The following is a 22,748-nucleotide window of genomic DNA, read 5'->3' on the forward strand; positions in this document are numbered from 1 at the left end:
CGACATTGTGACGAGGATAACACCTGCTATGAATGCCGGAAGTGGTCTTCTCCCAGTGGGGGAGATTTGGGAGACGGTAAAAGAAGGAGTCCAAGAGATATAGTTCGCCTTCAGGGTCTTCCACGAAGTCGAAGAAACCCCGGACTTCATCCTTGAACTCCCAATCTCTTTCCAAAGCTCCAGCTCGATTGGTCTCTTCTGAGGATCGGTTGAGTGGGAGTGTTGACCAGCTAACCCCGGAAATCTAAGGACAGTGTTGCTTCCCCTAGAGAAGAAACTCCACCCCTCCCTCTGGAGGATCCTTCTCATACTCTGACTTTTTACAGGTTTGGCCGTCACTGGGGGTTGCAGGTCCACCTTCAAAGGAGGTGTTAATGGAGTTTCTACAGCTGGAGGCCGAGAGGAGATGAACTCCAGTTTCCTCAGAGGTAGAAGTTCCTACACCATGAGTGCTGTTGTTGTCATCTTTTTCGTTTGCGAAGTTATGCGTTCTTTCCCCTTCTGATGAGGGGGTTGAACAAAGGTCTAGGCTGGTTCCTCCTAAACGTCACTGTGCCTCCTCATCTTCCAGTCCTATGCAGCATGACTCTCCTGCTGAGGGTCACCGCTGACGAGCTCAGCACATGCACTCTCTATTCCAGCACTGACCTGCTGTTGACGATAGGAGCCCTCGCCACCACAGGGTGTCCTCCTTGTCCAAGGATCGCAGTCCTCTTTGACCTTCCAGACATTCACCCTCGGCCTCCATCAGAAAACAATGCTACGACTCAAGGAAACGACAATCATCTCACATTCCTGTTCATGATCGCTGCTTACAGCCTTGCGATCGTCACTTTTCTTCCTGGGATCGCCACTCGCCAGCAGGCAATCGTGCCTCTCCTGTTAGCCGCTCGCCAGCTTGTGATCGTCACTCGCCTGCTCGCCATTGGCCAGCTCGTGATTGTCACTCTTCACCTGCTCGGGATCATCACTCTTCACATCGTGACCTTTACTCCACAGCTCGCCATTTGCCAGCTCGCCGTTTGTTAGCTTTCCGCTCGCCAACTCATGATCGTCACTCTCTATAGCGCTGTTTGCCAGCTTATGTTCATCACTCGCTATCTTGCTGTTTGCCAGCTCGTGATCCTCACGCACCTACTCATGATCGTTACTCGCCAGCGCACCTCTCACCAGCGCCAGCGAGAGTTTGTCACACGCACATGCGTGATCTTCTCTCCCCAGCACATCATCATCATCCAGCGCACGATCATCAGCCAAGTGACCGCTCACCACGCCACAAGCTTCACAGACTACCGGTGACCCTTCCAGCTCCTGCTCACGCTCACTTAGACAAAGGCCTGATCTCCCTGTGCCCACGGGTCACCTGTCTTGAGAATCGGGCGCCCACTTCCCTTTCCTTCTGGCCTCAAAGGAACCTCCAAGGAAGTATGTTCGTATTACTTCCCTTTCTCTATCTCGCACTTTCAGGTTAGATCAAAAGGACATGCCTGTGCCAATTCACCAGGGTAAGAAACTAGCCTTTCCCCCTTTCAGGTACCTAGACCGCGATTTCCGAGGAGGCGATCACTATCTCTTAAACTATCCAAGGACACCCAGGACATTTCTGCGGTGAGGAAATCTCCACCATGGTTTGACACCTTGGTGAAGACAATGAAGCAGGCTGTCACAGGGACAGCTCCTCCATCGAAGCAGACGACAGTAGCATCGACTCCAAGGATCCTGTTGGAAAAGTCGGTCTCCTCCTCCTCTTCCTATTCCTCTCCCTCTCCCCCTTCGGACACTAGGCAGAGGACTGCCGCTTCCAAGGCCCCGAAGCCTCATATGTTCATCTCGCCCATCAGGAGGGTGCATTGAGCTGCGGAAATTGCTGCTCCCCTACAGTAGGAATTCTCACACCTTCAAGTGACTCCGGTCTTTACGACTAAGCAGAAGAGGAGACTGAGGAAATCGACTCCCCTATTGGGTGATATTCTCCAACCGCATATGAGCAGGGGCTCGAGATATCCACAGGAGGCCTCTCTCATGCCATGCCCACATTCTTCCCACTTTCTATTGAGGTGGCCCCTCCAGAGCTTCATCCCGTCTCCAGACCTCCAGAAGAACTTGCGACACCACATTCAGCAAGAGAAGGTCAGACCTCTTTGGTACGTCAGGAACCCTCAAGACCATCGCTGCTGCAGGAATTCCTCTCGCCTCGGAGAGTTTAAGGACGCCAAGACGGTGCTATAGAATACTAAGGTTAGAGCAGCTCTTCAGCAAGAAAGAGTGCGTGGGACCTCCCTGGCAGCAGCAGAGACATCAGAAAACGTTCACCGCCCACTACCTGCAAGACATAACCCTGTGGTGGCTGCTCAAAATGTGATCTAGACACCTCGGCTCCCTTTTGGGAAAAGTATCAGAGGGTTGAGGGCGAACGTTACCAGAGAGTAAGTCTAGGATAAATGTGTGAGTGACAGGCCATTTCATCTTCCCCTCTCATGTCGCGCAGCATCCAAGAGACTGCACAGCTGACCTTGTCCTTCTGTGGGTGAGTATCATGCTCTTTGGATAACCTAATACATGTACATATATTTGTTATGTCCCCGTTCTCCTGTCATGGATGGGAGGCAGGAAAAATTGTGTATTAGTAAAGGGTACAGCCCGAACATGTAATAATCCCTTTCTAACAAAATGATTCTTTATTTCCCAGGCTGTCAACCTACGAGGATAACGTGGTGTGGGATCCCTCAAAGTCAACCTGTACAAGAGGCTATCCCGGGACAATTTCCAGCCAGTTGGTCACAGACTTCCACTCCCCAGAAGGTGTCTCTCCATAGTAAAGAGTGGAAGGTTTTTATGTTGCGCCGGAACAAATTACAAATTTGGAAATTCAGTCCAGCCTCAGTTTTCAACCACAATCTGTTCCAGAAGGCTGTTTGAAAAGTGATTTGTTTAAATTCTGAAACAATTTTTCCCATTACAAATAATGCAAATAGTTTTAATCTGTTCCAAGACTAGAAAACAACTTTTTTAAGAGCATTTTTACATTATTTTACACCATAAACTGTATATTAAGAGAGTAGGTAATATATAAAGTACACAGGATTTCTCATAAATACTCTATTAATAAAGTAGGCTAGGCTGGGGAATGTATTGCCATATCTGTAGAAACTCGTACCCCAGCCCCGTTTGCTCAGATTTTTGTGTAAAATAAAAGTGTTGAAATAGCTTGCTTATCTTATTCTTATAAAAGATATACTATCAAAGATTGTGTACAAAAAAACACATCAAAAACATTTTTTATCTTTACCAATTGTAACACATCAAAAATAATTATTTTCAATGCATGAATATTTTTACCTTTTTGGTGATTTGTAGATGGCATAATGAACATGGTTGTTGGAGAGAAGGAGAGAGAGGGAGGAAGGTTATTTCTTGAATGCAGAATTGCCTTCCATAAAAACATCGGGTAACTCAGCTGTGGATGTTCTCTCTCTAGCCAATCTATTCGGTTGGGAAGACTTTGCCACAGGTTGTTCTTTACTTTTTGTAAAGAACTTATCTAGTGTACCTTGTTTCTGCCTTCTTTTAAGAACTTTACAAAAGTGGCTGATGACAAGGTCATTAAAAACATACACAACTCTGCCGGTTCCAGTTTTATCTGGGTGATACAGTTCCACAAAGTTCTGGAGTTCGTTCCATTTTGCACACATATCTTTGATAGCAGTTGGGGCATCCTTCCTTTCCTCATCAGAAGACATCTCCTCCTCCAACGTTGTCTTCTGCTCCTCCTGAAGGTGCAGGAGTTGTTCTGGGGTGAGCTCAGCACGATATTCATCCAGTAGCTCCTCAACATCACTGCTGTCCATCTCCAAACTTGGCCCATATTAAAGATGTCATCAATGAGTTGCCTATCCTCTTGAGATTCCTCCTCGACATCAGCTAGTACTAGCAACATTCTCAAACCCTTCAAACTAACGCTCAGTAACGCAATCAGGCCACAATTTCCTCCGTGCAGAATTCATGGTCCTCTATGACACTTGGTCCCAGGCCTTGTTGACGATGGTGATGCAGAGGTAGATATTGAAAAGATTTTTCCAAAAATCTCGAAGGGTTAGCCGAGTGTCACTAGTCACCTCGAAGCATTGTTGAAAAAGGAATTTGGTATACAGTTTCTTGAAATTTGCGATGACTTGCTGGTCAATGGGTTGGAACAGTGGTGTCATATTTGGAGGCAGAAACTTGATTTTGATGAAATCACATTCATCAGTTAAGTTATCCTCCAAACCTGAAGCGTGGGTAGGAGCATTATCTATTACAAGAAGGCAGCGTAACGGCAACTTCTTTTCCTCCAAATATTTTTTCACGGCTGGGGCAAACACCTCATGCACCCACTCAGTAAAATACTGTTTGGTCAGCCAAGCCTTTATGTTTGACCTCCACATAACAGGCAATTTACTTTTCATAATGTTATTTGCTTTGAATGCTCTGGGATTCTCCAAATAATAAACAAGAAGCGGCTTTATTTTGCAATCGCCGCTAGCATTGCCCCATAGCAAGAGTGTATACCTGTCCTTCATAGGTTTGTGACCAGGCATCGACTTCTCACATGTGATGTAAGTCATTCGAGGCATTTTCTTCCAAAAAAAAGCCCAGTTTCGTCACACTTAAAAATTTGCTGGGCAAGATATTCCTCAGCCTTGATGAAATTAGTAACTCGACTTTAAACTTTTCCGAAGCATCCTTGTCTGAACTTTCTACCTCCCCATGACGAACCACGGAGTGTATCCCACTTCTCTTCCTGAACTTTTCAAACCACCCTCTGCTTGCCTTGAAATCAAACCCTTCAGGAACCATGCTAGGGTCTTTTTTGGGCTCAGGCCATGTCGTCCTGATGGAAGTTCCTTGAAAGTAGCTTCCTAGGGTATATTCAACTACAGTGATATTCCCAGAGAATTTTACCTTAAGGTACCCAGAATTCTAACACCTGGAGCGAATATCCCTAATTTACTCTTATAGGGATATCGCATAATATCAGAGGACGTATTCTTGACACGCCACATAGCTATCTTCACCCCAAATAGCGTTAACGCTTCGAGAGGGAAAAGTGGCAAGAAACAAAAGGGGAGCCGTTATTAAGATACCTCTCCTCCCCGTTTCGAGTCTGTATATGACATCATCAACGGCGCCATGTTATTCCTTATCTTGTAGCTCTATTGCTCGGTGATTCCCTTGTGCTCTCTCGTTATTTTGGATATTATTCAACATTATGATGCTTGCTCCAGCCTCTTCTGCCTCTGGAAAGTTGAGTATTATCTTTACTTTGTATAAATGTAAGCTCTTGTTGTTTTGAATTAAATCAAAAGTGATATTAACGTAAACAAGAGCTGTTGCCTACCGAAGGCGTCATGGACGCTGTCGCTCGCTATGCACAAGTCATTTAGTTAGCCTGAGCGACTTTCCCCGGTTTTAATGCTTTAATAAATTAAGTTATTTAGCCTTCCTACTGGGAATTCTTTATATTATGCCGATAGTATTTATCAGTTTCGGCGATTTAGGTAACCGATCCTTGCTTACGCTAGGCTTAGTAGCCTAGGCGTTTTGCTTTTAGTACTTTCATGCATGATATAATAGATTCTCCTAGTGTGATAATTTTATTGAAGCCTTAGGCAGTTATTTATACATGTAAGATAATTACTGAAATAATTTCCTCTTCCAAGATAGTATACGAGAGAGTTTCGGTGATTTAGGTAATCGATTCTCACCGCGCCTAGGCTAATAGCCTAAGGGGCTTTAGTATACTTTCGCACACTTCCCCGATTGTTCTTTTCTCCTCTGGAGGTCTAAGATCAATCCCTTTTTCCCTCTGAGTTAGCCTAGGCTTAACCCTAGTCAGTTTTATCTGGATTGTATTTAGGTAAAACTAGGCTAGGATGTTTCTGTCCTTGTCCTGTAACCAGAGTGACTGGTTTTTGGGCTTAGTCAGAACATCAGAGTATTCTGTCTGGGGTCTGTAGCTGCTTGACAAAGCGAATAAGATTCCTTTGCTAGGTTAGGCTGCAGACATACGAGGCTAGACCTCCCTAGGCCACACCTGAAGGTTTCTGTACGAGATGATTCCTTCTTTCTGTGGTTTAGCAGACTAGTCCTGTCTGTTTTACCCTAGGTCGGAGAATAGAATTCTCCATTACCTGGGGAAATAAAAGCACCAAACCCCGTTCCTGTATTGCTGGAGGTGGAAAGGTACTGCCAACCTTTTTGCTATATTCAACTACCCTAGGCTAGGATGAGTTTTCTTAGCACTGGGGATAGTCGTATACTAGAGAGTTTCTTAGGTGAGGTACGGTAGGCTTCAGGGCTAACCCTTCCTCATCTTATAGGACCCTCATCCCTCCCCCTTTGTCCTTTGGTGATAGCCTAGCCATCACAAAACCTTGGCCACCGTCCTACATTCGACCCTAGAACAGGGTAGGTTGTAAGACTGGCTTAGACTTCTGCCGGCCGGCAAGAATGTGCCAGCCGGCAGAAGCCCTTTTTCTCTTTGAAGTGTTCTTCAGACCTCTCTTGGTCTGCCATCCATATGTCTGTTGGTAGAGCCCGGCAGGTTATGGATGGATGGAAGCTTGAATGTTGCATTCTCCCTTTCCATTTGTTCACTCATTCTGGATGGAAGGCAGTAAGGCAGTGCCGCCTTACAGTCTGGCATCCATGCTTTTCCCTTGTTAGTGTATAGTACCTTCGGGTCCCCATCTGCCGGCTTAGCGGCCGGCAGCCTGGTGGGCTGTAGATCTCTGGTTTTATTAATGTCACCGGCCGGCATAGACTGCCATCAGCCGTGGCCAGCCGGCAACTGGCTGCACACCTACTACTCTGCCGGCCACTACGATTAGTGGTCAGCTGCCGGCTTATTACCTACTGCCGGCCGGCACCCAGAGACCAGCGATCTGCCGCCCACTATTTCCAATGGTAGTATACCTTGGAATTGTACCCAGGTACTTGCCGGCCGGCATATGTATATGATTATACAGTAGCCAGTATTTTGAATTATAGTATATAATGTAAGTAGAAAACTACAGTATAGATTATACTGTAATACAAAAATTTTCCAACATACAATGTGTTGTCATGTACAGCCTATTGTGAGACCGTACAGTATAAAGAAAGTGAGTTCTTTCTTTAAAATATTAAAATCCCTAATATTAAAAGTTCTGGAAACTGGTGTTGAGTTACACTTATATATCCTTGGAGGATAACAAATTCCAAAGGTTTTCTAGAATGAGAATTAACCATAGTCTTAATGTTATGGGAGGTCATAGCAATTGGCTGGGCAGGAAATACATGTATGTGTATTTCCTTTTTTCCTTTCTAGCTTATCTATCCAAAGCTACATACAATAATAATAAATTGTATACTTAATTTTGTGAAACTTTTCACTGGATACTCCTTGGAATCTCTTCTCTTTACAGGAGGACCAACCCAAGTGCGGGAGTATGTTTTGTAACGTCCGCAGTAAGAACTTCAGCGGACATGAGCTGTGCAGGAAACATGCACGCTGCACAGTCTCCAAAGGCGATCTCAAGTATTGGGACCCTCAGGTATGTGATGTATGTACTAACCTGATTACTGAGGCATTTGACTCTCCTGAGTCGGCAGAGTCAAGGGATGCAGCAAAGGAAAAGTTGCATAATTGGGTCAGGGGTTTTCAGAAAAACACCACGGGGCCTTACCTTCCAAGTGAGAAGATGCAGGCCTATCTTTCCCGGGCATCTTCGGATGCAGTAATTCCTCAGCTTCATTCAGAGATCCCTGACGTCCAGATTCCGGTAGATTCGGAGGTCTCAGACGCGTTACAGGACATCCAACTGGACGATAGGATGTCAGAAGTGTCGGAGTACACTGAAAAGGACCTTCTTGCAGAAGGTCAGGAAGAGGAGCTGACCCAAGCTCCTGAGACCGAGGAGGAAGAGGTCGACGCAGTGTTGGTCTCATCGGTTCTGCCCCCAGAACCAGTTCCCTCGACATCTTCTGCTATCCCAGAGAAACTGGGAAGGACTCTTCCTTCCATTGTTGAAATGATTCAGCAAATGCAGAAGGAAAATGATGAAAAAGAAGCTGCGATGAAGCTGGAGATGCGTAGACTCGCAGCATCACACGGGCCTCAGAAGAAGCTCTGCGTAAAGGACCTTCCTTTATGTTCGGACACGAACCCGTGGTGGTATGCCGAACACATGCTGATGACAACTGGGAAGATTGTCATCTCGGAGAAGCTGGGATCAGTCCCCATTGAAGAGGTGGAATTCTGGCCCAGCAAGGAGTCTTACTCGGACTGTTATGTCCGCCTCAGGAAGGAACCAGCCTCAAAGGAGGAGACAAAGCCAAAGGAGGTCATAGTCTTTGACCATGGTAAAGCACAGGCTTTACTTTCTAGCTCGATGAAAGAGAGGGGCTTCACTAACTCGAAGTTACCAGCGTTGAGTAAGAAGCACCCCTCCTTTGTGGCTTCTCCAACCAGAGCCTTCCCCTTTATGGAGAAAAGGTACAAGGCAGCCTTAAAGGCGGTCGAGGCAGGGAAGCCATGCCCCTCATTGGACGAGTGCAAGCTTTTATCCCTGACCTTACCTATGGACCAAAAAGACTGGAAGGACGTCCACCTTACCTTCTCAGTCGGGAAGTTGGAAGCAGATGTTGCTAGACGTCAGTTCGGTGAGGACCTTCCGAAGTTGTCTGAATTTCTCTTGCGTAGGGAGCAAGAGACTAAAGAAAGACTTTCTGCGTCCATGTCTCTACAGACTACTCTGGAGACGATGGCAAGTGACCCCAAAAACCAAGAGATGTTTAAGGTAGTGGCCAAAACCCATTTGGCCACCGTGACCAAGGATTTGTACAGTTTTATTAAAGCTAGGAGGACTTGTAGAGAGTTCGTGTTCGCCTCGGCTGCGGTGAGACATGAACCCAGGAAACTGATCCCATCCAGCATTTGGGGTAAGGACCTCTTCCCAAGCGGTCAAAGAGGTAGTAGACAAGGCCGCCATGGAGAATAGGAACCTTCTCCACAAGTGGGGCCTATCTCTCAAGAGGAAGTCTTCCCCGGATGAGGGTCCCCAACCTAAGAGGAAGACAAAGAAGCCTAGGCTACCCTCTAGGCCAGCCAAGCCTTACAGACAACAGCAACAACTTCCTACGACCGCGGTGCCCCAGATGGTGGCACAACCTCCAACTACGTACCAGTTGGTACCTCAGCCAGTAGCGACACAGTCGCCTGCTTTTAACCCAGCTTTCGAGAGGCAGTCAACGACCTTTCGTCCGAAAGCTAGAGGATCAGCCAGAGGTTCCTCTAGACGCCCCTCAAGAGGAAGGGGATACAGAGGAGGACGCGGTCAAGGAGGCAAGCCTTCAGGTCCACAGCAAAAGTGAGATGCTCCCGGTAGGAGGGAGAATGTATTTATTTCGGGATCGTTGGACCTTCGATCCCTGGGCCCACAGCCTAATCAAAAACGGACTGGGTTGGAGCTGGAACAACGCTCCACCTCTATTCCCACAATTCTTCCAAAACTCCACCCCCGTCCTGGAAGAATACGTATGGGAACTCTTGGAGAAAAGAGTAATTCGGAGAGTAAAGTCCATCAAGTTCCAAGGAAGGCTGTTTTGTGTTCCCAAGAAGGACTCAGAAAAACTCAGAGTCATTCTGGACTTGTCGCCAATCAACAAGTTCATAGTAAACTCCAAGTTCAGGATGTTAACGCTTCAACACATAAGAACGCTGTTGCCCAAACGGGCTTACACTGTCTCAACAGACTTGGCAGATGCCTACTGGCACGTCCCAATCAATCGTCGACTCTCCTCCTACCTAGGTTTCAAGCTACAAGGAAGACTTTATGCCTTCAGAGCCATGCCCTTCGGGCTAAACATAGCCCCAAGGATGTTCACAAAGCTTGCAAATGCTGCCGTTCATCAATTACACCTAAAGGGTGTCCAAGTAGTGGCCTACTTGGACGATTGGCTGGTGTGGGCAGCATCCAAGACGGAATGCATGCAGGCTTCCAAGAAAGTGGTCTAGTTCCTGGAACAACTAGGATTCAAGATCAACACCAAAAAGTCTCGACTATCTCCAGCTCAAAAGTTTCAGTGGTTAGGAATCCACTGGGATTTACAGTCACATCAACTTTCCATTCCACTAAAGAAAAGGAAAGAGATAGCAGGATCTGTCAAGAGACTTCTGGAATCCAAACGGATTTCAAGACACGAACAGGAGAGAGTGCTGGGCTCTCTACAGTTTGCTTCAGTGACAGACCCAGTGCTACGAGCACAGCTAAAGGATGCCACAGGAGTCTGGAGAAGATACGCATCAAACGCTCGAAGAGATCTGAGAAGACCATTACCGATTCGATTGCGATAGCTTATCAAGCCGTGGTCCAAAGCCAAGTACCTGAAGAAATCGATACTTCTTCTGCCACCTCCACCTTCAGTCATCATCCACATAGATGCTTCAAAGGAAGGATGGGGAGGTCACTCTCACCAAAGGAAAGTCCAAGGAGCTTGGTCCAATCTATTCAAGACCTTTCATATCAACATTCTGGAGCCCATGGCAGTATTTCTTACACTGACGAAATTATCTCCTTGCCACTCAACCCACATAAGACTGGTCCTGGACAGCGAGGATATAGTGAGATGCCTGAATCGCCAAGGTTCGACATCACCTCAAATCAACCATCTTCTGTTTGGCGGAAAAGAAGAGATGGCACTTATCAGCAGTTCACCTTCAAGGGTTCCGCAATGTGACGGCGGACGCTCTATCCAGGTTCACTCCGATAGAGTCAGAATGGTCCCTAGACGCAGGATCGTTCTCCTTCATCTTACGTCAAGTCCAGGAACTGCAGATAGACCTCTTTGCGATGAGCGGCAACAAGAAGATACTTTGTTACGTGGCCCTTTACGAGGATCCTCTAGCGGAAGCAATGGATGCAATGTGCCTCGATTGGAACAGATGGTCCAGGATTTACCTGTTCCCTCCATCCAACCTTCTACTGAACGTCCTCGACAAACTGAGATCATTCAGGGGAACAGCCGCGATAGTGGCTCACAAGTGGCCAAACAGCGTCTGGTTTCCTCTGGCGTTAGAACTACGGCTGAAGTTTGTGCCGTTGCCGGATCCAGTTCTGACTCAGCAAGTGCAGAAGTCGACTGTCTTCGCTTCATCACAGAAAACCCAGAACCTTCATCTCGTGATTTTCTCTCCTTAGCGGTGAAGAAAAGATTCGGGATCTCGAGAGACAGTATAAACTTTTTGGAAGAATACAAATCCAAATTTACCAGAAGACAATATGAGTCGTCATGGAAGAAATGGGTGTCCTTTGTCAAGGCAAAGAATCCAAAAGAAATCTCGACGGATTTATGTTTATCTTTCTTTATTCACCTTCATGAACAAGGTTTAGCAGCCAACACAATATCCACGTGTAAGTCTGCCTTGACAAGACCCTTATTGTATGCCTTCCAGGTTGACTTCTCTAATGAAATCTTTAACAAGAATCCTAAGGCTGTGCTAGACTCAGGCCAGCAGCACCTCCGAAACCCATTTCATGGTCTCTGGATAAGGTTCTTCACTTTGCTTCAATGCTGAACAACGAAGATTGCGCTTTGAAAGATTTGACCCAAAAGGTTATATTTCTATTTGCACTAGTCTCGGGGGCCAGAGTTAGCGAAATAGTGGCCCTCTCGAGAGATGAGGGTCATATTCAGTTCGTAGAAGGGGAAGAACTGAAACTTTTTCCTGACCCAACGTTTCTTGCCAAAAATTAGCTACCCACCAAAAGGTGGGGTCCCTGGAGAATCTGCCCTCTGAAGGAAGATGTCTCTCTATGTCCAGTAGAGTGCCTAAGGGTCTATCTTCGTAGAACTTCAGACTTTAAGGGAGGACAGCTTTTTAAGGGAGAAACTAAAGGTTTGAATTTGTCTCCGAGACAACTAAGGGCAAAGATCACCTACTTTATTCCCAGAGCGGATCCGGACAGTACACCCGCAGGTCATGATCCAAGAAAAATTGCCTCATCCCTGAACTTTTTTAATAATATTGATTTCGAACACCTTCGTTCATACATTGGCTGGAAGTCATCCAGAGTATTTTTTAAACATTACGCGAAGCAGGTAGAGGAATTGAAGAGGTCTGTGGTGGCAGCAGGTAAGTGTTCTTAAACCTATTGCTTAGTTCTGCGAGGAACAGTGAAATTAATTGGGACGATTAATTTAAGGGTGTGTATGTGGTCCCTGGACGGTACAACATGCTAAGTGAAAGGACACTAAGGTGTCCTTATGGACTGTTCCATATACAAAGGTGAAATAAGCATAATGCATAACACGTGTGCCATGCGTTTCTACGCAAGTGTGAATAGACAGTAATGACAGAAATTAATGAAAATTATTAACATTTTCGTTTTCAAGTGGCATTAATATGTTTCCTTTTCAGATGAAACAAGTATTTCCTGTATTACTGTTATCTTTATGCTTCAATTTATTTCATCCACATTTTATATATCTCTATAAATTTTGATTGATCTATTAATCTATTGTTTATCAATAAACTAGTTCTAAATGAACTTTGCATCTTATTCGCCCCAGGTTCATTTTTATGAAAGATATTATTGAGCATTACACTTCATCCTTTGGATATTGTTTGATAATAAAAGAAAATCTTGAAAGATTGTTCCTTCGTGTAGACAAACACTCATTGATTTTGGCCAGTCCTTATATAGACAGGCCAGTATACTCTGAATGTGATGATAACTGATATATAATCTTTGTTCCTTTATGGATACAAACTATTTGTCGGTACATAAGTCAAATTCTGTATACCGGGGGAGATGTCAGTATTACATACGCACATTGGTGAGTTTTCAATACAAACTTTGCTTTAGAAGGTATACGTTGAGACCAATACAGTATACTGGTTTGTCTGCTGGGCATCCATGGGTAATATGTATTCCTCGAGACTTTTCCAGAGTCTAGCATGACTCTTCCCTGTAGGGGGCAGGAAGTTCTAACATTGTTTATGCTTAGAAGGAATGATGTATGATGGTAACATCATAGGTCTTTAGGGGTAAATCGACCAAGGAAATTCTGTCTTGAGGACAAGGCACATAATAAAAATCGACAGATACAGTAATGCTCTGGTAAACTTCCATCAGGACGACATGGCCTGAGCCAAAAAAACGGATTTTGAGCGAAGCGAAAAATCTATTTTTGGGTGAGATAGCCATGTCGTCCTGATGGACCCGCCCTTCCTCTTTATAAAAAGGGCTAAAGGACCCCTCCCAATGGTACAGTATCTGAAGCCCCTCACTTATTGCTATAAGGAATAACATGGCGCCGTTGATGACGTCATATACAGACTCGAAACGGGGAGAAGAGGTACCTTAATAAAGACTCCCCTTTTGTTTCTCGCCACTTTTCCCTCTCGAAGCGTTAACGCTATTTGGGGTGAAGATAGCTATGTGGCGTGTCAAGAATACATCCTCTGATATTATGCGATATCCCTATAAGAGTAAATTAGGGATATTCGCTCCAGGAGTTAGAATTCTGGGTACCTTAAGGTAAAATTCTCTGGGAATATCACTGTAGTTAAATATATCCTAGGAAGCTACTTTAAAGGAACTTCTATCAGGACGACATGGCTATCTCACCCAAAAATAGGTTTTTCGCTTCACTCAAAATCTGTTTTTTTTATCAAATCCCCATACAGTTGTCTTGCTTTGCCACAAATCCCATCCTTGCTAACACTACACCCTGCTAACTGTTGCTCGTTTATGAAAATAAGCAAAAGTTTCTCCACTTCCTCCAATACCTGTGGCCTTTGTTTGCTAAACACGATCAATCCTTTAGCAACATCACTTGCTTTAAGAGCGTCTTTTATTTTTTTAGGATGGTGCTTATTGTTAATTTTGCCATGCCAAACTTCTTGGCTAAATCAGACACGCACACTTGATTCATATTTCGCTAATTTTTTTCTTAAAGTCAATAGATTTGCACACTACTTTCTTCTTTTCATCACCACCAGCTTTATTACTTGCACTTGCTTTCTTTGGAGGCATGATTACGGGTTAATACACTATGCAAAACACAAAATACACTCAATATTTTCGTAAACCACAACAAACACGTCTGCATACAAATGTTGAATACTAAAGATCATGCGAGAGAGCGTCAGTTGGCATCCGAGCCGCGTCGTCGGGTTGTCTCGGCTCATCTCGGGGGTGTTCGAGTTCCGAAATTTTTTTTGACATCTGAAGCAAAAAAATGTCAAATTTTTTATTCGAACTCCGATTTGTTCGAGACCTGAGATGTTCAAAAACCGAGGCTTGACTATAATTTGTATTTTTTCCTGGAGCTCTTTACACATTCTGTACCCGCTAGCACCTACCCCCGAAAAGTCCTGCCGCAATTATAAAAGTGATTGTTAGTCGCTAGTGCTGGTGGGAACCGGGGGGCTAGCGTACCCCACTAACTAGCGGTGGGTAGCTATACCCTGAAAGAAAAGCTTATCTGCTGGTTTCAGCTTTGCTGGAATAAATACTCTATGGTGAAGTGTTCCAGGTTTATACTACTAGGAAAACTACATTTTATTTCTAAATTTGTCATGTTTGTTTTTAGTTAACATGAAAAGGTTGTCCATTTGTATGGCACATTCAAAAAGAGGCCTGACATCATTATTACAATACAGCAAGACAAAGTTCATCGTGAAAAAATAATTTTTCCTAAAATATTTTTATTCTGTGCTTTAAAAAACCAATATTTCATTATCCTAGCTTTAGCTAGGATAATGAAATATTTTTTTTTTTGTTGAATATCTCAACAAAGTGCCTATCCCTAGTAAAAAGGTACTGTATTGCAATTTCAATAAGTTTAGCCCATAAAGTAGTCACACAAAAAATCCAACACCAAATTTGATTTGAGCACTAGCGGCGGCAATCTGGGGGGAAAGAAAAGTTTTAAGTTTCTTTATACAATTGCTCTTATGTGCTTAGTTTTCAAGATAAAAGCATGTCAGTTACGGTTAGGAATTGGTTGCAATTTTGTGTAATGCAAAGCAAATTGTGTTATCATAATTCTAACAATATGATACAGTTGGTATAAGTTGGCCATACCAGGAATTATGCCTATTTCATGGTTGAATAGCTGAATAAATTGCGTATTCCCCTTATAAAGTTAGAAAAAATTTAATAATTTTAGCCCATAAAAACCTTGACATAACAAATGTCTACACATAATCTCTTAAGCACTAACCATGATAATTGGGGGGGGGACATTTTTTCCAATTGCTCTTGCTCTCATATTTCTCAAGATAAAAATATATATTATATCAGTTATTGTAAACGATTGATTGTACATTTTTGTAATGCAGACCAAATTATGCTACTGTAATTTTAGAGACATTGAAACTATACTATTAGTTATAAGATAGCCATAACCAAAATTTTGCCTACCTCCTAGGCAATAATGCAGGCCTTTATAACCGTCCTTAGAGCAGTCAAACATATGACTTGACATCACTAACCTCACAAAACGGATTTTGAGCGAAGCGAAAAATCTATTTTTGGGTGAGATAGCCATGGCGTCCTGATGGAAGGTTCCTTTTTGGTAGCTTCCTTGGGTAAATAACTACCAAGATATTCCCAGAGAATTTAACCACAGGTTATCACAGAATTCTAACTTCTGGAGCGAGTATCCTAAAGGTTTCCCTTTTAAGACATCGTATATCAACAGGGGACGCATGTATTAACGCGCCACATAGCTATCTACACGCCGAACAGATTTAACACTTCGGTGTGTAAGAGCGGAGAATAGCTGGGAGCCGTTCCACAGCTAATTTCGTCCGTGGCTACTTTTGGTACTCGAGACGTAAACAAACGGGCGCCATTGCTAAATGACGTCACGTCCGTCCTCATCCTGAAGCCAGTTGCTTGCCGATCACCATGATACAGCAGAGCAGGGTGGGACCTAAAAACTGGACGAAGTAGCAGGGAGGGTCCATCAGGACGCCATGGCTATCTCACCCAAAAATAGATTTTTCGCTTCGCTCAAAATCCGTTTTTTGGGCTCAAGCCATGGCGTCCTGATGGAAGAATACCAGAGAATCAATGTATCGTGGTAGATTTTCCCCTATTAGGTAAGTGCCATGGGCTTTGAACAATGTAGCATAGTAATCTTAATAAAAGAACCGTAGGGAAGAATCTTCCTGCCCCCCTTGGCAGTGAAGTTCCCACGGGCCATGCCGAGATCAAAGTGGTTATCGAAGGGCTATTCACCTTGCTAGAAGAACCAGAAGAACTTGGAGACGAGACTGAATGGTTGGCATTCGTATCGGTACATTCTCGAAGGCAGACAAGTGGTGGTTGGACACTGTGTGTCGAGAAGGAGAGTTTCGTCTTTAGGGTATGAAGAGTAAGTATTCGTATTGGAATATTACATTGCGAAGGTGAATATATAATAAGGGTTAGGACCTTAGTATCTCCATGAACCATAGGGAAGGGATAATAAAACTATGACAGGCATGTATTTCATAGTATAAGTAGGAGCGGATTGAGACGCACAAGTAATAAAATAAGAATTTTATTTCACAATTGCAGAAAAATAAATGAATTGCAGTAATAAGTAAATTTAATTTACAGTAAATTATAATGTACATAGTAATAAAGACTTGCTCTTGAATCTGAAAGGGAATTTCAAATTTATTAGTAGGCACTCGTTCTCGAGGAACGTCAGTCTTTAATTAACACACATCATGCTCTAGGCATGCGGCACTTGTGTGACGACTATGACATTTCACCTGGGATAAGAACAGTTATAAGAAAGCACTAAGTGTTTTCGACATCACTACGTATCGCTCGAGGGTCAACATAGGCACCCGAAGAGTTAGAGTCCCAAATAACTCGCTGTTCTATGCAGAGTTAGGTGCAGGTTTCATAACACTACCTGCGGCTACCACAAAATGTTTGACTTCGTGCACTTGTTTCGCATAATGTTTGAAGAAAACACGCGAGGACTTCCAGCCTGTGAAGCTTTTAAGGCTTTCGAAGTCCATACTCTGAAAGAAATTCAGAGACGATGCAACTTTTCTAGGATCGTGACCGGCGGGTGTACTGTCAGGATCCGCTCTGCGAATGAAGTAGGTGATTTTCGCTCTTAGTTGTTTTAGTGACAGGTCCCTGCCCGATGTTTCTCCTTTGAAGAGTTGGCCTCCACCAAAGTTCGAAGTTCTGCGAAGATAGACCTTGAGGCTCTCTACTGGGCATAGAGAGGCATCTTCCTTCAGGGGGCATATTCTCCAGGGGCCCCATCTTTTGGTGGGTAATTCGTTTTTGGCGAGAAACGTCGGATCCGGGGAGAGGGTAATGTCTCCTGAATCAGTAAACAGGATGTGACCCTCTTCTCTTGACAATGCCACTATTTCGCTGACTCGGGCTCCTGAAGCAAGAGCAAAAAGAAATATAACTTTCTGAGTCAGATCCTTGAGAGGGCATGAATCATTATCCAAGTTGGAGGCGAAATGGAGCACCTTGTCCAATGACCAAGAGATCGGTTTCGGTGGGGGTGCTGGGCGTAGACGAGCGCATGCTTTCGGCAGTTTATTGAAGATGTCGCTGGACAGATCAATTTGGAAGGCATACAACAGTGGTCTAGTCAAGGCCGATTTGCAAGTCGAGATCGTATTGGCTGCTAATCCCTGTCCATGAAGGTGAATGAAGAAGGACATGCAGAAATCAATGGTGATTTCCTTAGGATTTTTTTTGCCTTGACGAAAGAGACCCATTTTCTCCAAGATGATTCGTATTGCCGTCTTGTGGATTCGGTCTTGTATTCCTCGAGGAAGTCTAGACTTTTCTTCGAGATCCCAAACCTCTTCTTTGCGGCTAGGGAGAGAAAATCATGAGATGAAGGTCCTTGATTTTCGATGATGAAGCGAAGACAGTCGACTTCTGTACTTGTTGGGAGAGAACTGGGCCCGGGAGAGGGATCAGCTTGGGCTGCAGCTCCAGGACCAGGGGGTACCAGTTGCTCCGGGGCCACTTGGGAGCCACTAGGGCCGCTGTCCCTTTGAAGGTTCTCAGCTTGGAGAGGACTTTCAGCAGAAGGTTGGTGGGAGGGAACAGGTAGATCTTGGACCATCTGTTCCAGTCCAGTGACATGGCATCCACTGCTTCTGCCTTGGGGTCCTCGTACGGGGCCACATACCGAGGAAGTTGATTGTTGTCGCTCGTTGCGAAGAGATCGATCTGAAGTTCTGGGACTTGGTGAGAGATGAAGGAGAATGATCTTGCGTCTAGAGACCATTCCGACTCTATCGGGCTTGTCCGAGATAGAGCGTCCGCTGTCACGTTGCGGAATCCTTGTAGGTGAACTGCAGACAGGTGCCATTTCTTCCTCTCTGCCAGACGGAAGATTGTCAGAAGCACCTGATTTATCTGGGGCGATCTTGAGCCTTGGCGATTGAGACATCGAACTACCACCGAGTTGTCTAGGGTTAGACGAATATGGATCGAGGGAGGCGGGGAGAGTTTCTTCAGAGTTAGAAGGACCGCCATGGCCTCCAAGATGTTGATGTGAAACGTCTTGAACAGGGGAGACCATGTGCCTTGAGCCTATTTTTGGTGGGAGTGACCTCCCCAACCCTCCAGCGAAGCGTCCGTGTGGATGTTGAGTGATGGAGGTGGGTGTTGAAGAGGAATGGACCTTTTCAGGGCCTTTGCTTCCGACCACGGCTTGAGGAGAAGTCGAAGTCTGTTTGGGAGCCGTCTCTTGAGGTCTCTTCGAGCGATGGATGCAGAACGTCTCCAGACTCCCGCGGCATCCTTTAGCTGTGCACGAAGCACCGGGTTTGTTACCGAGGCGAACTGTAGAGAGCCTAGAACTCGTTCCTGCTGGCGTCTTGAGATCCGCTTGGATTTCAGTAGTCGCTTGACAGACCCTGCTATTTCCTTCCTTTTCTTCTGGGGGATGGAAAGGCGGTGTGACTGAAGGTTCCATTGGATTCCTAACCATTGGAACTTCTGAGCTGGAGAGAGGCGAGATTTCTTCACGTTTATCTTGAATCCCAGGTGTTCTAGGTACTGGGTGACTTTGCTGCAGGATTTTAAACAATCCTCGGGCGATGGAGCCCAGACTAGCCAATCGTCGAGGTAGGCCATCACCTGGACGTCTCGGAGGCGGAGCTGTTGTACTATGGCGTCCGCCAGCTTTGTGAAGATCCGAGGGGCCACATTGAGGCCGAAGGGCATGGCCCTGAAGGCGTAGCTTTTCCTTTGGAGTCGAAATCCTAGGTAGGAGGAAGCGTGATGGTTCATTGGAATGTGCCAGTAGGCATCCGCCAGGTCTATGGAGACCGTGTAAGAACCTCGAGGCAGAAGGGTCCTTATCTGTTGAAGAGTCAGCATCTTGAACTTGTCGTTCGCTATGAACTTGTTGAGGGGGGATAAGTCCAGAATGACTCTGAGTTTGTCGGAGTCTTTCTTGGGGACACAAAACAGTCTCCCTTGGAACCTGGTGGAGAGTCTTTCTTGGGGACACAAAACAGTCTCCCTTGGAACCTGGTGGACTTTACCTTCCTTATCACCTTCTTGTTCAAGAGATCTAGGACATATTCTTCCAGAAGGGGGGTTGATTGTTGGAAGAATTGCTGGAAGGTTGGGGGTGGTTGAGTCCAACTCCAGCCTAGACCCTTCTTGACGATGCTGTGTGCCCAGGGATCGAAGGTCCAACGATCCTGGAATTGGCGGAGTCTTCCTCCCACCGGAAGCACTTCATTGCTTCTGGTGTCCCGAGGGCTTACTGCCTCGGCCGCTAGCTCCCCTTCCTCCTCTGCCTCTGGAGGGACGGCGAGACGCATCTCTGCCTGCACCTCTGCTTGAGCCTCTACCTTTGGGACGAAAGGTAGTCGTCTGTTGCTCGAAAGCAGGGGTGAAAAACGGTGACTGTGACAAGACTGGTTGGGTGACCAGCTGAAAGGTCTGCTGTGGTTGAGCTGCCACTTGGGGAGTAGCGGGTCCCGGAAACTGCCGTCTCTGTTGATGTTGCTGGGGTTTCTGCTTGGGGAATTTCCTCTTAGGTTGAGGTCCGTCGTCCTGGGAGGATTTCCTCTTCTTTGACATGCCCCACTTGTGGAGAAGGTTCCCGTTCTCCGTGGCGGCCTTGTCGGTGATCTCTTTCACGAGGTCAGAGGGAAAGAGGTGCTTACCCCAGATGTTGGAGGAAATCAGCCTCCGGGGTTCGTGTTTCACAGTGGCACCTGAGAACACGAATTCTCTACAGGCTCTCCAAGCCTTCATGAAGTGATACAAATCCTTCACCAGGGTTGCCATGTGGGATTTGGCGAGTACCATGTAGTGGTCTGGGACTCTGGTGTCACAAGCCATGATGTCAAGTTGGACCTGGTGGGACATGGATGCTGCAAGCCTCTCCTTCGTATCTTGTTCCCGACGAAGGAGGTGGTCGTTGAGTTTCGGGAGGTCTTCGTTAAACTGACGTCCGGCTACGTCAGGATCTAGCTTTCCCACCACGAAAGTATGCTGGATATCCTTCCAGTGTCAAGCATCGGGGGGAGTTACTATGGAGAAGGGTCTGCACTCCTCCAGTGCAGGGCAGGGTTTTCCTTCTTCCACAGCCTTGAGGCACGCAGCGAAGGCCTTTTCCATGAAGGGAAGGACTGCATCGTCGGGTGCGACGTAAGTAGGGTGCTTCTTGCTCAGGGCCGGAAGCTTAGAGCAGGTAAAACCCCTACTTTTAAATGCAGTGGCTAGCATAGCCTGGGCCTTCGAGAGATCGAACACTATCTCCTCCTTGAGTTCGGTCTCTTCTTTAGAGGCGGGTTCAGAACGAAGCCGGACGTAACAGTCCGGGTAAGCCTCAAAGTTTGGGAAGAACTCCACATCTTCCAGGGGGACCGTGCCGATCTTATCGCTGACAAAGATCCTGCCGGTCGCGATAACCATATGCTCGGCATACCTCCAGGGGTTGGCATGTGAGCATGCAGGGAGATCCTTAACCGAGATCTTCTTCGGTTCTTTGGACCCCTTCATGGACCTGATGAACTCTTGAGTTTCTTTCAGCCTGTCGTCCATAATGGCTTTGATCATCCGGAACATCTCTTGGGCGGATGGAATGGGTTCCGGGGTAGCGGAGGTAGACGGGAAAGACACTTCCGTCGGTGTAGGAGTAGGGGCGGTGATGGAAGGAGGAGCGACCTCTTGCTCCGACTCGGTGTATTCCACCTGGTCCTCTTCATCTTTCGCACCTTGGGCCATAAGGGTCTTCTCCGTGCCCTCCGAAATATCCGACATATGTTCGTCGTTCTCGGAATCCAGGTGGCACTCGTGCATGGACTGGGCCATGACTACGTCTGGTTCCACCGTAATTTGGACAGTGGGGATTAGTTCTTTGGGCACCACAGAATCGGGGGAGGCCTTTGGGAACAGAAGGGACCTCAATTCTTCAGTGGCCAGGTATGGTCCAGTGGCATTCTTCTGGAAGCCACGCACCCACTTGCGAAGTGTCCCTGACCTCCGCTGAGGGAGGATTATGGAAGGCATCGACTAGGCGATCCTGGCAGACCATACAGCTCTGCGGGTCCCAGAACTTCAAGTCCCCTTTCTTATTGGCACAAGGGGCGTGAGTCCTACACGCCGTATGCCCGTAGAAGTGCGGGCGTTTCACAGCGCAGAAGTCGTAATCACACTTCATCTGCTCCTCCTGTAAAAGAAAGAGAAAATGAGTATGGGGGGAGTCATAAGAATGACTCTTAAACTAAGTTAATATTAATCATTAATTTTAACTTGATAAAGGGTGTGATGCACAGAGGAAGGGTTGAGATAGGATAGGAACATACTCCGTGCATCCCGCCCGGCTGGTTACCGTAACCTTCATCCTTGGACAATCCGAGGTGACCGAAGGCACAGGATAGAATTCAAGTAGAAGTCCATAGGGCAGATAGAATTCTATGGGAATTGTCAAGGATATAAGATTGGGACTGAGGCCACTCAGTTCCAAATTAGGGGACTAAAAGATCCCATAGGGTAACGGCTTCCGGCAACCAGCCGCGCTAAGATACACGCAGCATGCTGGAAATCTGTGATATGCAAGAAGACAGCATGATTACCAATAGAACAGTAATAAGATACTGATCCATTTACGTAAACAAGCCATCTGGTTGCAGTGTAGGGCTATCAATATCAGATGATAGCTAGTAGAAGGGGGTGCAAGTCGCCTTGACGCCTCCGGAAGGTTCCGGCAGACCGCCGGCACGCCGGAGGCTGCTCCAGCAGAGTTTCTGGCATTAGGACAGACAATATAGAAGTCAAGAGTAATACCAGGGTGGCGGCCGCCGGCACAGCGGCGGCACGCCGGCAGAGGGAGCGGCGGCTCCGGCAGCCGGAGGTTGCCGGCTTGGTGACAGGAACAAGGATGGTTATAGCAGAACCGGACTGCCGGCAGTGGACGCCGGCACTCCGGGGGCCGGCCGGCGGGCGGACGACCAAGCTATGAGGAAGGAGGGAGAGCCATCGGCTGGAAGCCGGCGGCAGGCGGCAGTCCCCCGGCACACGGAGGACTGGCGGCCGAGAGGATAAGGGATGAGTCACCAAGGTAGGAGGTGGGTGACAGTGGAGGCGGCAAGGGACCGGCACCCGGATAGTGAAAGAGACAGAAGGAGGGATGTAGGGGTCCGGCCACGGACCCCCAGACATCCCCCCTGAGAGGGTGTACCCATGATAGAGGCTGACTCTATCACC

At 46.4% G+C, this 22,748-nt stretch overlaps 1 protein-coding gene across 1 annotated transcript in view; it reads right to left on the bottom strand.

Annotated features, from left to right (window-relative positions):
- Positions 1-22,748, bottom strand: part of LOC137629434 (uncharacterized) — a 124,588-nt gene that overhangs the window by 17,270 nt on the left and 84,570 nt on the right. The window lies entirely within an intron of this gene.

This window comes from Palaemon carinicauda, chromosome 37 (genome assembly GCF_036898095.1).
Source record: "Palaemon carinicauda isolate YSFRI2023 chromosome 37, ASM3689809v2, whole genome shotgun sequence".
Lineage (NCBI taxonomy): Eukaryota > Metazoa > Arthropoda > Malacostraca > Decapoda > Palaemonidae > Palaemon > Palaemon carinicauda.